This window comes from Xyrauchen texanus, chromosome 1 (genome assembly GCF_025860055.1).
Source record: "Xyrauchen texanus isolate HMW12.3.18 chromosome 1, RBS_HiC_50CHRs, whole genome shotgun sequence".
NCBI lineage: Eukaryota > Metazoa > Chordata > Actinopteri > Cypriniformes > Catostomidae > Xyrauchen > Xyrauchen texanus.
The window spans coordinates 31,048,992-31,055,911 of NC_068276.1; the positions used below are offsets into that span (position 1 = coordinate 31,048,992).

At 36.7% G+C, this 6,920-nt stretch overlaps 1 pseudogene; it reads right to left on the reverse strand.

Moving 5' to 3' along the window:
• Positions 1 to 5,473, reverse strand: part of LOC127644277 (dual specificity mitogen-activated protein kinase kinase 5-like) — a 52,870-nt pseudogene extending 47,397 nt beyond the window's left edge.
• Between the last annotated feature and the right edge of the window lie 1,447 nt (positions 5,474 to 6,920).

Sequence of the window (6,920 nt, forward strand, 5' to 3'; positions counted from 1 at the left end):
TTTCTCTTATTTCAAAAAATTATAATTCTAAAATGTTGATTAAGAAAGACTAAAGTTTGAAAATCTTCCACTCACTCAAAATGTGACGGAGATTATATTATTATAATATTTTCATACTGAATTGTGATTGGTTTTCTTTTATACCTGTTTGAATACTGAATGGATCTTATTTACAGTTGCACATCTTTAAATTTTGACAGGAATGACCAGGAGGCTATGAGGGATACTTATAGTCTCTCATGCGTTACACTGTTGTTTAAGTGTTTAGAATCGTTCTGCTGAAAAAAATTATATAGTGCACGCCATTCAAGAGACTGCAAGTCTATCCCTCTCAGCCTCGTTTTCATTCATGTAAAAAAATAAAGATGGCACTACTGTGAATAAGGTGTATTACGATAACATTTTCTCCATTGCATATACTGTATTTAACCATTTAAAGCCATCTTTACACATCCGGCAGAAAACCTATGGCCCTGATGTGGAATTTCATACACTCAAAACAACAGGTTACATAAAACCTAAGCTTACCAAACTTTTTAGCTCTACAATTATGCTGCTTTTCAAACACTGGTATTTCCTTCAAGAAATGCAAATCTAGTTTAAATTATTACAAATATTTCATTTGATCTATACTGTTATTAATTCATTCAACTTCATTTCACCAATCTAGACCAATTTTTTAAGGAAATGCATTTTATATCCTAAATTTACACAATAATTATGGTGCAATTGGGATACTTATAGTCTCAAACAAGGAGTGACCGGGATGGAAAGTGTCTTTAATAAAGAGCATTATTAAAGACACTTTCCATCCCGGTCACTCCTTGTTTGAACTGTTGCCATCAGGCAGACGATACAGGACAATCAAATCAAGAACAAACAGACTTAAAAACAGTTTTTATCCAACAGCAATAACCACCCTTAATGCCATAAAAAAACATTCATAAAACAATATTATATAGTTATATTGTGCAATAACTATGACAGAATGAATGGTGGTGTGTGTGTGTATCTCCAATAAGATGGGGATTGTTTTTTCTTTTTATTGATATTGATTTTACTGATGCACCAACTGTTTGGCACTTTTAAATTTCGTTGTACAGGTTACAATGACAATAAAAAAAGGATTACAATTACTTTTTGCGGCAATATACTCAAGCATTTGCCACACAGAATATTTCTAGCAGATTCATCTTTTATATTGACAACATGTAAATGACTTCCATGACTTGATATGAAATATACAACATTATGACCCTCTAATATACAGTAAACAGAGAAAGCAGTTGATCTTATCCTCTAGCGCTTTTGCTGATTCGGTCCAAAAAATATTCGACTGCACTCTCTTTTTAGACACATGTACATAAACACACAGATCCCCTGCCTCCTGCCAAAAGAACATTCAATTGATGTTTCAGTTAACAGAACCATCTGGTCGCCCATCCCCTCCTCTCAGTCCAGCACGAGACCTTGGTGCCCAAACACAGAGCCCCGTCAAACACAATAAAGCCATTAAAAACCACATACCCAGATGGACCAGAGAGGAGGGGAGAGTGCAATGTTTGAGAGAAAGACAGCAACACAAAGAGCAGGGGACACAGACAGAACAAGACAAAGGTCAAACGAGTGTCTAACTGTGGCCCGGCACACTGTGTGTGAATGCGCACAAGAGGACATGCAGAGGAAGCAGTGTTAGAGTAGCTGTTATTAAATACCCTATTTATCACTGTCACCTCTCTGCAATGCCTGCAGGCACTGAAAACACGTAGCTCTACCAAAACAAACACACACCTTTAATTTTCCACTTGGCTGCTTTATCGATTAGGGCTGCAATTACCTAACTAATCTGTAACAGTGTATTAATAGAAAGCTCCCTTTGTTGGACAATAACTAAAGGCAGTTTGATCACAGGAAGGCAGCTTGAGAGCTGGAGGGAGCAGAGGTGTCGGGCCTCCGCTCTGTTGGATCCCAATCATTAACACACCCCGAGTAAAGCGTTCCATAATTAGCTGGCACAGCCTGGGAGATCAGCGCCTGTGAGCGTGTGTTAGTAAGTCATGAGGCTACGCCAGACATGGGCCAGTCTTTAAATTTGAACTAACATCCTTTTCCTCATACTGGAAGGGCTGACGTTCCCTCAGTCCTTGAGGGTTCACTGGGGACCCCGAACATCTCAGCCAAGACAGTTTGAAGGTCAGATTCCACTAGAGAGCTCAGTGAATTAGCTCACGCACCTGTAAATTAAGGAGTCATCTCCTAATTCCTATTAACTCTACATAACTGTAGATCCCGTAACGTCGAATTAATTGAACCAAATTCATAAAGGTCTCTATAGAGACCACAGAGCCAGCAAGCCAAAGGGCATATGCTTGAAATATGACCACAATGATTGGTTAAATGTGCACGCAAACCCCCAAACATGTTACACGCATATTAAATTCCACCTTTCTCAGCAGCTTGCGTCCTCCCCAGAGGAGCAGATGGCATCCTGGGAGGAAAAACTCATTTTCAGAAAACGTGGACTCAGTTGTGCTGTTAACCATAATACGACAGAGAGGCTATATGCAATATACGGAAATATTCACTGTCAGAGTGATATGGCCTCAAAGAATTCTTTCATGACAAGTGATCATATATTCCTGAAGAGGCAAAGTCTCTTTGCTTTCAAGCATTAATGCAGACCATTGGGAATACATGCATTCCCTCACAGCTCTCCAATGCCAAAATCTGCATTTTAAAATCACATGTCATCGAATAGCTACACAACCATACAGAATTAATCAAGGCTGAAAAAAAGTTGAATTACACTCAGTCACGGCTGGACACCCTCGAGACATCATTGTCAGTGTGTCACCTTCTGGCCTAATCTGGCTAATGACTGCAATGGCCTTGAAAGGAACAACATTGATAAAGCATCTCTAAATATAAATAAATATCAAACATAAGCATTTTCATTTCCTGCAGTCACAGAGGCAGTGGTTTTGATGCCTATGGCTACTGTAGAATCATTGAGAGCTGATGGGGGGTAAAAGACAACACCAGCTGAAAGTGGATTTTGAAAAATTCTGCTACCCAGGGGGGCGATGTTTCTAATGAGGCGAAACTTTAAGTATTGAATAATAAATAATAAAAGTTGATAGTTCATTTAGCTTCCACTGTACTTCACGGGGGGAAAACTATTACGAGTCATTACACTTGGTGTCCAGAATGTGAGCAGTAAGTATTGAAAAACACTTTTAAGGCGGGCTCGAAAGAGGAACATTAAAAACAACAAACAAAGAGCCATTTGTTGACAAAAGAAGCAAAACAAGAATAAGTAACTATATTACCTCACTTGAGGAGGAAAACTGTTTAAATAGGTGTCATTGAGTATTTCCCATAGCAGTTTATGATAGCGACTATTCTTAAAATGTTCATTCAATGGGGGATTGAGACACAAATATTTGGAACGTTTTCCATTTGTTCCTGGCTCAAAAGGAAAGACCATTGCCTGAGTCAACACAAAAATAATGAAGAAAATAAAAAAGGAATTTACTACAGAGCGCAACAGTGCCCACCCACCTTTTCAGGTGCCTGTGTTCCGAAAGTATTTTCCCATTAATTTCATCCATCTTTCCTAAAATTCTCCATAAAGAATGTGTGAGCCATAAACTAAAGCATCCAGCTCAGAGGTAAATCACGGCATTACAAACTTTGTTAGGAGGCAAAAAAGTATACGAAAATCAAACAAAAAGACAATGTACACATACACAACTGTGTAGTTACCGTCTTTCACAAGGGTGCAAACAAACTACAATCCCATGAAGCATTGCAAATGAAGTCTTCAATACAAATATGCACTATCGATAAACAACCTCGGACCTCATGGTAGGTCTCTGTCTTTAAAGGTTTTAAAAGTTGGAGTTGAAAATCAATTTTTCTATGGAAAATATGAATGGGATTTTTACTTCCAGAAAAAGACTGTTGCGCTCCATTACAGTTTACCCTTCGCTAATCTGTTTGGATAACACCTGTATAATTTTCAGTGAAGGTGCAAACCAGAGACCACATGTTGTTATGGAAACATCAAGATGTGCGACCAGGGGGGGAAAAAAGAGAAAAGATGAAAAGACTGAATGGAAAAAGTACATTTGCAGCTACTTGTCATCTTTAACAAAGTTATGAGACTGTTTTCCCCAAAGGTAAATAGATCAGAAATAATGTGTTTTTAATAGCCTTCCCCTTGCAACAGAAACACTTTCAGCACTTAAAATTGTAATACAATAGACTACAGTTTTGGTTTAGGATCAGTAATTATAATTCTGAAAAACAGTAAAAAAAAAAAACGATGACCACAATTATCTTGTTATCTTAATTACGATTATCTTGTATCTCTCAATTATCTTTGAGAGAAATTAAACTCAAATAGAAAACACATTTAATTAAAGCATATAAAACTGTTTAGCAACAAGCTTCATCAATGGACATCTCACTTTACACAGAGCTCAGCTGCATTTATTCATCCAAACAACAGGCTTACTCACATACGACAGCATGGCTTTGAGTTCCTCATCACTGCGAACAGTGATTCGGTCCCCAACTTCATCCTCATCTGTAATGAAAGATTACACAGCCAAATCATCCAAGGGTGCAGGCGAACAGCTATTCCATTCGTGCAAGGTAACCATCCCTTATAAGCCTAATTTTAGGCCAATTATGATAGCAGCATCAGAAAAACACAAGACAGTAGCTAATCATTCACAATTTGTGTTGTTTTTTGCTTTATTCTATTATCTAGGGCAGTGATTTGGCTATACTGGAAGTTCATTCCTTATTTCACTTCACAGTTAATCATCTCTTTATTTGAATCGAGTGGAACTCCATTGCTTACATTCAAAAGCAGTGACTGTGGCTTCAGGCATGACATCCCTGATCGCGGCCTGCGACTCAGTGAGGAAGCACACTTTTGACTGACAGCTGTCAAGCAGCTCCAACATTCTCAAATCCATTCACAGAGGAATGAAGAGTTCCTCCCACTGTAATGTACTGAGATGTAAATAAACGTTAAACATCTTCTCACCAGCAAATCATTGAATTTCAGATGGGATGGGCAATCCACTAATGAGTTCATGTCACCCACAGGTGTCTTGATCCGGATGACTATTCCTTCAGATTCCATGCTGCACAGGTGATTCAAAACAAGTAAACGCATTATAAGAGCACAGAGACCGTCATAATCTTGGCTTCCAGTGAAGATTCACAAACAGCAGCAGTTCTGCAGGCTAGGCGGCTAGCTGCTTTTATCCCATCTCTGTTTTAGCTCACTAACAGAGAAGAAAACATGACAGTATTTACCATAAAGCTTAGTCGGAGAGTACTCCGTCTAATAAACGAGCGACGTGTCATTCAATATGCACTGAAAACGGATTATTTGCCTGTTTCTGTGGGTTTGACAAAGGTATTTTCAGCAGTTAACTGACTGTCAACAATGAAAGTAAAGTTGAGGAAGTTTAGCGGAAGTGTACCGACATTCACCCGGAAACTGAGTGTCCACGTGTCGCGTTTAAAAGCCTCGCAGAAAAAGCAGAGCTGCTTCTTGTTATGAGTGTCTGTTCTTGGGAGAAAATATTGTTTGGCTTCGCTGATTATCAAAAAAACGAAAAGCAATTTTATTTAATTAACATTATTATAATTCTGACCAAATTTTATATTCATAAACGCAAATGTAATGGTAAAAACACTACAACATTCAGGCTATACATTGATCGGATTAGTGACTACATAAACAAGCTATCAAAAACAATTTTTTTTCTTTATAACAAATTTTATTAACTTTTATACAAACCTTATTATATTTAATGTTTATAAATGTACAAATTGTATAATGTTTGTGAAATGAATAGGAAAATACTCGTTGTAATGTGAGTATTGTCCTTGCATTTAACTGATACTAAAAAGCCAAAAGATGATTTCAATCGTTAGATAGTAATTTTAATAATTAAAGGGCCATTTAAAAATATACTAATAATTTACAATTTTACCTCTCTCTCTCTCTCTCTCTTTAATTTAGCTTGTTTGTATTTAATTTATTTTCAGTTAAACGTTTGTTTGGCCTTTATTTTACGTTTAAGTTAATTCATTAACATTAGTTAATGCATTATATATCATGAACAAACTATTTTTATTTGTTATTGTTAGTTAATAAAGTAAAAAATACTACTTGTTCATTGTTATTTCATGTTAGTTCATAGTGCATAAACTAATGTTAACAGAAACAACTTTTTAACAAATACTATTGTTTATTGTTAGTTCATGTCAACTAATGTTGTCAACTAATGTTAACAAATGGAACCTTGTTGTAAAGTGTTACCAGTTATTGTTTAGGATGTTTTATCCATTCCTTTGGTAAGAATATTTTTTAATCTGTTGTAAATAATTTAATGTTTTATTGTTTTACTTAAACAAAAAGCTCTTTCTGCTGTTCTGCTTTACATACAATTTAAATAGCATTTGCTTTTAAAGATTTCAACTTTGCACAATTACATTAATGTAATTGAATGTACAACAAAGACCTTAAGCCATCTTATCTTAAGCGAAGACTTGTTTGCTCAATCGTGGTCACAGCCTGATTGCAATAGCCTCAACAGACATTGATCCTTTAGCAAAGTAGAGGTTTGTTTCTTTTGATCTCAGAGTCTCTGTAATGCAATCTGCAAAGTAAGACCAAAGCTGAAATTTACAATCATATGAGCACTGCCTGCATTTTCTGGTCACTGCCCAAATAAGATCAGGTTCCACATCAAACTTTAAAAGAATAGTGCCTCTAGCCTGTCAATGCCCTGACCTGTCAGCCCTAAAGATGTCCAGTCAATGGAACAGATTTATAGTCTGAAAGAGCAGTAGAAGAATGCAACCTTAAATGTTTTCTTTGCTCACTTTGT